The 11,136-nt window shown below is 44.3% G+C and overlaps 1 long non-coding RNA gene and 1 pseudogene across 1 annotated transcript; one reads left to right on the top strand and one right to left on the bottom strand.

Annotated features, from left to right (window-relative positions):
* Positions 1 to 802: 802 nt before the first annotated feature.
* LOC133500031 (uncharacterized) lies at positions 803 to 5,850 on the bottom strand. The gene is made up of 2 exons (XR_009794825.1): positions 5,241 to 5,850; positions 803 to 4,587 (listed from the first exon to the last, which is right to left on the bottom strand). It is a non-coding gene; the product is annotated as an uncharacterized LOC133500031 (long non-coding RNA).
* Positions 5,851 to 5,903: 53 nt separating this feature from the next.
* On the top strand, positions 5,904 to 10,020 carry LOC133500044 (gelsolin-like; annotated as a pseudogene).
* The last annotated feature ends 1,116 nt before the right edge of the window (positions 10,021 to 11,136 follow it).

Below are 11,136 nucleotides of genomic sequence, written 5' to 3'. Positions count from 1 at the left end.
GAATGCGCCTTTATGTGCATGCGCTCAACGTATTGGCCACGTCTGAATCAAGCAACGAGGTGGATGATAGTCTAACGTTTTTTTTTTTTAAACGCAGTCATACTGCCTTGTGATCGACGCAATGAGAACCCCTGGTGTAACTGAATTTCCTTTGCCATAGCTCATGAGATGACTTTCGACGTAAATGCGCTCGCATTACGTGAAGCAGTTCTGAACATGCGCTTTCGGATATGCTCCATACGGCTAACTTGCATTTGCTGTTTCAAAGGGAATAGCGGTTGTTTTGGAGCAGGCTTGTTTAGTTAAAGTGAATGAAACAAACTGTCAAGACCACACAAAATAAGCCACGTCTAGAGAGAAAAAGAGGGGTGTTAGGGTTACTCGTGTTAGTGCCTCAACATAGCTACACTCGTGAAAGCAAAACAACAGACTCAAAAGCATGTTCGTTCATTGTCAACTAATATCCAGATTAATTTTAGGCAATTTCGATGAAAAAGGTAAATATCCGGAATTACGGGAAAATCCCGAGGACTTCCATCACTGATTATTTTACTTATTTTTTCTCTTTTTAGAATGCAGGATGTGATTTACATACTCCTCCAATGTGTCTTCTGGCAGGGTTAGTCACTTAGCTGCAAATTGCATCTTTCCAAACCTTTTTCCACACAGACCCAGATAAAGTGACCTTTTCAATTCTTAAAAACATACCTTTACCTGTAATTTATTTTGTACCACTTCAATTTAAACATCACACAGAGAGTGAGTAGGGACTATCCTGCATAAATCTAGAGAAGCCATCTGCTTACCTTTATTCCGGTGCAGTTTTTTTATGTCTCAGCTCATCTCACCACAGATTTATTTAAGAATCCGGGTCATGGCACCATTTGTTAGCGCAAGGGTCGGCATCCCAAAATGTTGAAAGCCATACTGAATACATTTTGAGCTGCAAAAAAAATAAATAAATAAAATAATGAAGGAAACTTACTGTAGTAGCTACATTAGCCTACTATCAAAATGACTAAGTTTGCTTCAAACAATGAGCATTCGTTTATTTTCATTCTGTAGAGAACAATGCACTACATGACTGCTGTTGTGCGATGCCGCCTCAAGTTTAACTTCATTACATTATGTTTCATTGCTTTGCTGAAATGAAGGGCTAGTGATTCTATGTCATTTTTATTTTCAGGATAAGGGGGGAGGGAGAACACGCATAACGTGCTCATTATCTGGGCACTAAACAGTGCAATAACATGCAGTCTGCGTGTATTACAAAAAAGAAAAAAAAAACTGTCACTGAATACATGCCTATGACAGGATTGTGTTCTTACCCGTTTAAGACATCACTGGTCAGCTCCAGCCATCTGAACGGTTTTTCACGCTTTAGCTCCTCCCAGGTTTCAACAAAAACTTGCAGCATCCGTGGCGTTTGGAAATGCAATTCACTTAAATTTCTGCGCTCCTAATTTTTCCATATGTAATGCAATTGGACTTTTTCGCAACTGGGTACTCTGCTGCAAATTTAACATGCCTTCCCTGCAAATGCCTTTCCACATTACTGTTATTTGACAACCTCTCGCTACAAAAGCAAACATTCAGGCAATTCTTCTGCATTGTCAATGAATGCAAATGATTCGTTCCAAAAACATTGAATCCTCTGTTCTCGGTAATTTTTCTCTTTTTCACCCTTGGGATCCATGGCCCATCACACAGCCACCGGTTTGTTTACCTGCCCTGATCAAAACTTGTCGCAGGCTATGATGCAAATCTTCCTTGACAGAAATGTTGAAATTGAATACTTATGCCACACATTCTTACAGAATTTGAAAACATTTGTCCACCTACAGACACATAATAAAAAGAAATATATTTCTAACTCCCCCCCCCCACCATCTTTTTTCATTTTCAAACATTTTTTGAAAAAGCTCCAGGGAGCCAGTAGGTCAGCGCTAGAGAGCAGCGGGTTGCCGATGCCCATGTTCGAGGTTTGGAAAAGAGGGAAGAGAAAAAAAAAAAAAAAAAAAAAAAAAGTCAGAGCCCGGATTGGACCTCCGGCCGCCCAAACCTACATTGCTCAGTTCTTTTCTTCGAGTAAAGAAGTCGAACAAATTATTCACAAAGACAAGCAAGAAAACTAACATTCAAACATTAAAAAGAGCATTAAAAAGCTACATAAGTGAATTTGAGTCTGTCTGCTGAAGCTAGAATCGAGTGCTTTGGAGGAGCCGATTGTAATGCTAACAGGAACACACTTAGACTACAGCCTGAAGCCACAAAATTTGCAAAACACTGAAATGTCACTATGGCTCCCAAAATCAAAAGCTTTAACTCTTCAGAGACTCTGTACATTAAAGTTATGAACAGCTTATAGCTATCATTTACCTTTTAAAAGTCGGTGATAAAGTAATGCATTTGCTCATTTGGAAAGTATGCAGTTCGACTCTGCTTTACGCTGCCATCTACTGCTTGGTCAGCATTACAAACCTTACCGAGGGGGGATAATGTTAAATGAATAAGTAACTTACTTTTGAATCTCAGAATTGTAAAATTATTGTAGTCTGTAAATTGTTTTGTAAATGTGATAGGATCCCAAAAACAGACCAGATTGCACATTGGTGCACTTAAGTCAGGCAAAAAGCCAAACTTCATTCACTCGTCTCACACGGAGGAAGAATTTTCCACAGCCTGGGGAAGATCCTGCATGACAAGGTGTTTTTCCCCCCCAATGGTGTATATTTGATAGTTGGGGGAAGAAAAAAAGAAAGAAAAAATAAAAAAACTAAAATGGGGGGTCCGCCCCCACTCAAAATGCGTGACATGTGGAGCACTTCCAGTGACTACTAGTCAGCGAATGTATACACTTGAGAGCTTCAAATCTTTGGAGGTGTTTCGGAACTGGCTGTAAAACAAATCCAAGGAGACTCCTCCCGATACCAACAGACGCCTGCCATAGTGCCCGGTGCAACCTCCCACACGCCAATGGATAGCTTTCTAATGAAGTTGCCGTCACCCTTAGACTAATCGGATAAATTAACGATGGGGGAGAAAAAAAAAAAAAAAAAAAAAAAAAAAAAATCGTGCTTCACCCATCACCTGTACTCTCTGACCTCTAAGAAACACAAGATGGCGTAATTGGAAACCGCCTGTTTGCGCCCAAACATCACATCATGAACCCTCAAAGGAGAGGCGGAAACCACAAACCAACAGAAAATAAAAAGGCACCTTACTTTGACCAAGTTGGCCGGACTACTATTCTTTCATTGAACACGTCAGCTCTGACAAAAAGAACAACTTCGAAGCTGCTTCTACTTATAAAGTCAATTGGGGACTTCTTTCACCCACAGGACACGTGCGAAGAATCTCTGCAATTCATGTGCCAATGCTCGACTCTTACTCCTCACAAATCATCGTTTTCGACGCAGTGAGGCCTTCTCTCTTGCCACAGGCGTCCATTCCTTGGCTTGGACACAAACTGAGCTACCAAATGGCAAAAAGGCATTAAGTCAGGCAGTGGCTGACCCGGAAGGGGTTGACATGAGAGCAGCTGGGAGTGATTAGCGTTGAGTGCCCCCCCACACACACACACACAATGTCCGCACCTGCACTAAATGATAGCCCCGCCCAGCAAAAAAAAAAAAAAAAAAAAAGAGACCAATGAAACGTTGGAACATTGGACAACTGCATGGAAAAGTGCAAGTTCAGTTCAAATTCAAATCAGGGTTCCACTGTTTTTTTTTCCTCTCCCTCTTTGGACTTCCTTTTGCTATTCTGTGCCCCCACCACATCTTTATATATAGACGAGTAATTTGTCCTTTTTTTCTTCTTTAGCGAGAGCCTTATTATTTTTTTTTTAATTGAACCCCCCTTTCTCTCTCTCTCTCTCTCACACACACACACACACACACACACACACACACACACAAACACAGTGTAACTCGAGGAAAAAAAAAAAAAAAAAAAAAGGAAGGTTCGATGCAATGCAGATTTTTGCGTCCCTCCACTACCTGGAAACCTCGTGATTGGTCAACTTTCTTTACCATCCCAGTCAGATCAAGTGAGGGTACCCTATATTTATTTCTGAAACAAAATTGTTTTGGGTCTTTACACACAATGGAAGTCTTTCATTTGAATGATATTTTCAAGTACATTTCGATAAATATTAGCTCAAAAAGTTTGGATTCCGCAGCTTTTGCCATAAATGTACAACGTGACTGCTACTGTACGATGCCGCCTCAAGTTTAGCTTCATTACAAAACGAGTTGTTTCATTGCTTTGATGAAAATAAAGAAATCCAAATTTGTCTTTTTTTTTTTTTTTTTTTTTTGAGGATTCGAAAAAAAAAATTAAAAGCCAAATGGAACGCATATAAGGTGCCCATTATCTGGGCACTAAACTGAGTGCAATAAAACGCAGCCTGCATTTAAAGAATAAAACCGTAGCCTTTTGAAAACAGCTACTTTGTTTCTAAATATATGGCTGTGACAGGATTGTGTTCTTACCTGTTTGAGACTTCATTTTTCAAACAGACGGTCAGCTCCATCCATCTGTGAACGCTTTCCCACACTTTATCTCCTCCGGTTCCAACAAAACCTGCAGCAGTCGTGGAGTTTGGAAATGCAATCCACTTCCGTGTATTTGTGCCGCTTCGATTTCTCCATATGTAAGCAATCGCACTTTTCCTCTCTTTCCCAACTGGGTACTCTGCTGCAAATATAACATGTCTTTCCACATTGCTCTGTTATTTGACAACTTCTCGCTACAAAGCAAACGTTCAGGCAATTCTTCTGCATTGTCAATTAATGCAAATGATTCGTTCCAAGAAACATTGAATCCTCTGTTCTATATGGTGGAGATGCGAGATTTTGAGCGTGACCGCCGTCTGTCCGATTGGGGGTGTACCCTGGGTCATGCCCGAAGACAGCTGTGATTGGATTCAGCACTCCTGTGACCCTTGTGCGGATAAGCAGCTCATAAATAGGCCGGGTGAATGTATTCTTCTTTCCCGAGTTACTAATGGGCACCAGCTAAGTGCTACTGAGAGCAGCGAGGATTTCAGTGTCATCACAACATACACAGTATTCTTCTCATACTTCTGCAGTTCACTACATCAATTCATAATTGTTGGATTTTGTTTAAACTTAATTTACACTGCGAAAATACAGAACTTGGAAAATAGCATTGGCTCATTGCTCTCAAACTGAAGCTGTGTAGGTGCATAGGTGGACGTTAATTCATGAGCTTACCGAATAGTTCCTCTAAGACCATGTGAGCAACTGTGAAATAAGCCCTACTCTGGGCATCGTTTAAACTCCAAAAATTGTTCAACGTTACGAATAACTCATGGGAGTTCAAAATCACCTCCCAACATTTAAACCCTGATTTTTTTAACATCCTGTGTTTTACGACGCTACCTCGGGAAAATTAAGTTGAACATGTGAATGTCTCACAGAGGTTAACCCTTTTGCATGGAGAGAACGTGCAAAATGCCCACAGTCGGGCCGGCAGCGTATATTAGAACCTGGAAACTGTGCGGCAGACGTGCCGACCAATATGTCACCAGGCATCAAAGCTCAAATTGATTCAAAGAAAGAAAAAAAAACAAAAACAAAAAAACACGTTTGGCAGTTGATGAGTTACACCGTTAGAGGGCGCCAAATGACAATACCTGAACGCCGCGGGAGGAAATCTCTTCTGCTGGGGAAACATAGGCAATGTTTCTATTAGAAATAATGAGTTATATTTTTATTAAAAAGTTATTTATGGCTGAGCAATATTTCAAATCATGAACATTTGAGGAGCTGGAATATCATTTTCAACACTGATTGGCATTGCAATCAGGTGCGTTTGTGTGCCTCACCTGTGACCCCCCCCCCCCAACCCCCCCCCCTTTTTTTTCTTTTTTTAATATGCGTGGAGCCCACGCTCCCAGTTTTACTTTCTTCACTCAAATCAAGAAACATCCAATAAGTAAGTTGCCACTTCCGGGACTCTTCTATGGCTAGGTTTGTGTTTGTGGCTGTACACTTTGGTGCTGAGGTTCACATTGACGCTGTTCCTTTGCTGCAGTGTGTGCGTGGCGTTTCAAAATTAATATTTTAAAGGGGTTCATGTTTCAGTCAGAGCACCATCCCGTTGTTGTGGACAATATTACACAGTATTTCACGGCTTGTCTATTTCCCAATGAGTCAGATCCATCATGGCGTCCTGCTACGTTCAACCTGACATCAAAGATTTGCTGTTTAACGTTAGCGTTGTGGAGTGCTTAGCTAGCATGGTGTCGTAGAGGCAGAGTCCAGTAGGTGGACTCGATTCTTTCTGCATGTTTTCTCAGTTCAGGCCTTTCTGGTTGCAGTTTGAGTCCCGAATAATCTGATGTGACCAAACCTGGAAAGCAGGGTTAGTGGGCTGGCTGCCTGTGTATGCGCGCTGCGCAAACGAGGATGACGTGATGGTTTGACCCTGAACTCGCTAAACTTTTATTTTTTCTTTATAGCTGGCAGAGGTGAGACCAAGGTATTCCTTGGCAAGTCTTTGCCATCAAGTCCCAAGTTAAGACTTGCGAGTCCCGAGTCAAAGAAGGCAAACAAGTCCGATGATTTGACTTTCGAGTAATTCAAAGTTAGTTTTGAATACAAAAATATTTAAGCTCTCTCACCACACACACATCTATTTTAAAATATGTACTCCTCAAAACAGGTGCATTGAATCTGGTGCCGCAGCTGTGTTGGCATCACAGTTATGAAGTTCAGGGTCCAATCCTGACCCCGCCTGTGTGGAGTTTTCCATGTTTTCTCCGGGCACTCCCGATTTTCCTCCCGCATCCCGAAAACATGCTTGCATTCATTGGCAACTCTAAATGGCCCCGAGGTGTGATTGAGTGAGATTGTTGTTGGCCGGCAACCAGTTCAGGGCGTACACTGCCCGTCAATGGCCGGGATAGGCTCCAGCGCTCCCGCGACCCATGTGAGGTTAAGCGGCTATTCTGTGCTGTGACTCACTTCTAGTTCGAGTGTCACGTTTGCTTTCCAATAGACGTGACGCACCCCTTGCAGGTGACTCGATGCCAGCGTTTGAGCGTGCGGGGTCTCCAGGAGGGTCTTCAAGTCTGGAGGGTTGAGCACATGGACCTGGTTCCCGTTCCCAAGCGCCTTCATGGCTCCTTCTACTGTGGGGACGCTTACCTGGTTCTCAGAAGCAGTCGGCAGCCAGGATCCCTCCTGCAGGGGCGGCTATGCTACCACCTGGACTTTTGGCAAGGTGGCGAATGTTCTCAGGATGAGGCTGGGGCAGCAGCCATCTTGACTGTCCAGATGGATGACTTCCTGCAGGGGGAGCCGGTCCAGTTCCGTGAAGTCCGGGGCCTTGAGTCAAACATGTTTGCGGGATACTTCAAATTGGGCCCCAAGTACTTGGTGAGTGTCACAATGTAGTTGTTGAAGCAAGAAAAGCTGTCACCTCAAAGGCTCACATATGGATGTCATCGCAGGCGGGAGGCGTGGCTTCGAATGATGCCGATGTCAGAAGGCTGCTGAAGGTCAAAGGTCGTTATGTTGTCAGGGCAACGCAAGTCTACCTCAGCTGGGAGAGTTTCAACACGGGAGACGCATTCATCCTTGACCTGGGAAAGGTAGGAAGGAAGGAAGGAAGGAAGGCTGCAGGGTGGGAGAAACGGAGGACTGCTCTTTAAATGAGTCTCTCTCCAGGAGATCATCCAGTGGTCTGGTAGTCATAGTAACCACTTTGACATGTTGAAGGCCACCCTGGTGAGTTGTCATTGTCGTTGATCGCGACAGTGGTGAGGAGTGACGTCATCATGGGGGCGGGCCTCCCTGTGTGAGTGACGGGTGTCCAAGTGGAATCGTGATAGCGAGCGAGCATTGCGGGCGTGCCTTACTGCTGATCTGTGATGAAGGCTTTGAACCTGAAAAGATGTTGGAGGTGAGAAGCGCTTCCTGTGTGTGTGTGTGTGTGTGTGTGTGTGTGTGTCAGCCAGATGGGCTCTGACCTCTTGATCTGTGTCAAGGTGTTGGGGGAAAAACCTGAGCTTCCGGAATCTCAACCGGATGACTCTAAGATGGATGCGCGTAACAGGAACCTGGCAAAGCTGTTCAAAGTGAATCGTAGCGTCTATTTTGGTCAGAATGCTTGAATTGTAAAGGCGTGATCATCCGTATTTGGCTGTCAGGTGTCCAACGTGGATTGCAACTTGAATGTCGCGATGGTGGCGGGACAAAGTCCATTCTCCCGAAAAAGCTTGCTCTCCAGCGACTGTTTCATCTTAGATAATGGAAGCAACGGATGCGTTTACGTGTGGAAAGGTGAGAACGCACACATTCAACATACATGTGTGTTTGTTTACTTGGTCTTTGGTGTGCGCAGGGAAGGATGCAAACGCTGAAGAGCGTCATGCTGTTCTTAACATTTCTGAACACTTCATCCGGAAGATGAATTACCCAACACACACCCACATTTGAGTGGGATGTAACTTTATGTGGTCCTCCGCACTACCTTCAGGTCGAAGTCCTTCCCGAACACGGCGAGACGGTGCTCTTCAAACAATTCTTTGAAGACTGGCATAATCCTGACGACACGGTTGGCGTGGGAACGGCCTACGTGCCCTATCAAATCGAGAAGGTGAACAGAAATTATCTTTCTTCTGATGGCATTGACCGAACGGGTCCACTTTCCGATTGTTGGCAGGTCCCGTTCGATGCGTCGGCTCTCCACCGCTCTGAGACCACGGCGGCCCGCCACGGAATGTCGGATGCAGGAGACGGCAACAAACGGGTGTGCGTCGTTCTGGATTCATGGTGTCTGTGCGCAGGTGTGTCTGTGGACTCATCGTTGATTGGTCAGTTTTGGCGTGGAGAGTTACATCATCCTGTACCAGTTTCGCCACAATGGCAGAGATGGCAGCGTCATTTATGTTTGGTAAGACTACAGGAAGCTTCTCGAAACCTTTGAAATAGTTGTTTGCCCTTCTCAGGCAAGGAGCCCAGTCGAGTCGGGAAGAGGTCACCGCTCCCAGGTGACGTCTTCCTGCTGGATGTGGAAAGGTCACGGCAGCAGCTCTGGTGAAGTCCAAGGAGCCAGGCATCTAGCTGGACTCCTGCGACAGAACCCAGTACAGGTGGAGGAAGGTGAGACGGTGTCGTTCTCTTGCTTTGCGACGAAGATGATGGCGGCAAATGTGCTTTCAGGCGATTTCTGGTGTGCGCTGGGGGGGACGCGAAGACTATTGTGACTCTCCCCGATGTGAGGCTCAGATGGAGGCGCATCCTCCTCGTTTGTTCGCCTGCTCTAACAAGACCGGACATTTCCTGGTCAGTCAGAACTGTTGCAAGCTCAAACACTTTGTTCAAGGTTTTGTTTTTTTTTTTTTTCTCCACTGTCAACTGTGCTGTTCTGGTCTTCAGATGGAGGAAGTTCCAGGTGAACTGACCCAGGAAGACCTCGCTCCAGATGATGTCATGCTTTTAGATGCCTGGGAGCACGTAGGTGACTTTTGAATCTTGCAACTAGTGAAATGTTAAGGTTGCTGGAGAGTAACTTGGTCATGTAAATGCGTTTTTTTTTTCCCCTCAAATCTAGCTACGAATGGACAATCACCTCCAAAAGTTGACATTCTGGGAATTTTTTTATTTTTTTTTTACATTGCATTGGACCAATCAAGTTTTCGTGACTTTCTGTAGGTCTTTGTGTGGCTTGGGAATTAGGGTTAGAATTTCGCAAGGATGAAAGAGTGCAGGCATTTGCTTCAGGTGAGACAAACGGGAAGTGGTCCAGAGAGCAGGTAAGAAATTATCGGCTGTTGTCTTCCAGCCTCAAGGTACATAGAGACAGATCCGGCCTGCAGAGACCTGTGCACCCCTGTTGTCACGGTCAAACAGGGATTCGAACCGCCAACCTTCACAGGTTGGTTCCTCGGGTGGGACCATCACTATTGGACCTCAGACCGCCTGCAGCTAGCCATGGCTGACGTTGGCAGCAATTATTGATAGTCACCTTGAATAAATCATGTCCACTGACCTCAGTGTGTGCTTGTGTGGTCTGGCCTCATGTGGCAATAAGGAAAAAAATGGAATAAATGCAGACTGCTTGATGCGCTCACACTTTATTTGAGTCTCTAGCATTTATGGAGAACTGCATGACTAAAAAGCTTTTACAAAGATGCAAACACAAAGTCGACTAAAGTCTGGCAGTTCCCCACATTTCTTAGCTTTCAACCTTGATCAGCACTTTGAGGATTCTATTGGCTGCCACAATGGACCTCCTAGTTTTGTAAACTTATTTTCTGTTCAATTTTAAAATAGACTGTTTCAAGATGTAATCATGTTTGCCTTTACAAAATAAGAGGTTCTTCTCATGGAACTGATGACTGGATGTAATTTCTTGTGAAATGTGCTCCAGCAAATTCCTTTCACAGCAATATACTGTAAAATGTCTCTGCCCCCAAATTGTGGGTATTAATGTTCTAAAAATTATCCTCAGTAGTTTGTATTTGATGTGGTTTTTCACTAAAATTGGAAAGGAGAGAAGCGCAGTGATGTGAGGTGTTTTTAGTTTCGGAGCCCGCAGCGCTGGCTTTACTGTTTTGAGGGTACCCAGTGCTGCTGGCAGCGGACATCAAGGTAGCGTACTTACTGCTCGCTTGAGGGCTCGCCTCAGAGCTCCCGGCGATCGAGTGGGATCGTTGGTGGATAGTCCACTGTTATTTTGCCAAGTGGAGGGTTAGCGAAAGGAGTGAAGCAAGAAGGGTTACGCTACCTGAGGCAAACGTTTCAAGGTAGCCAACTGGAGACCTTGCAATGGAAGGTCGGAGGAATATAGCAGATATATGGGAACGTCAAAACGGCGGGGCCTCTGAAACCACTGTGACGAGCAGTGAAAATTTGATGTCACGTAATGAAAGCATCTTTTTCCCCACAATCGCTCGTTACCGGTATACATTTATACAATGGAGCAAAATGTGTTTATTTTACTTGTACCTCTAATATGAACCCTCCATTTTAAAGAACTATCTTGCAATCAAATATTACGTAAGAAATGAGGGTGGTTTGAAACCTCGTGTGTTTCCTGTTGCTTCTGAAAACAAGTGTTGAATCTCCTGGACACACGCCAGCAAGTCATGCATGATGG

This window comes from Syngnathoides biaculeatus, chromosome 4 (assembly GCF_019802595.1).
Source record: "Syngnathoides biaculeatus isolate LvHL_M chromosome 4, ASM1980259v1, whole genome shotgun sequence".
Lineage (NCBI taxonomy): Eukaryota > Metazoa > Chordata > Actinopteri > Syngnathiformes > Syngnathidae > Syngnathoides > Syngnathoides biaculeatus.
Note: the sequence above shows the minus strand (reverse complement) of the source record. Positions and strands in the feature narration are given on the sequence as shown.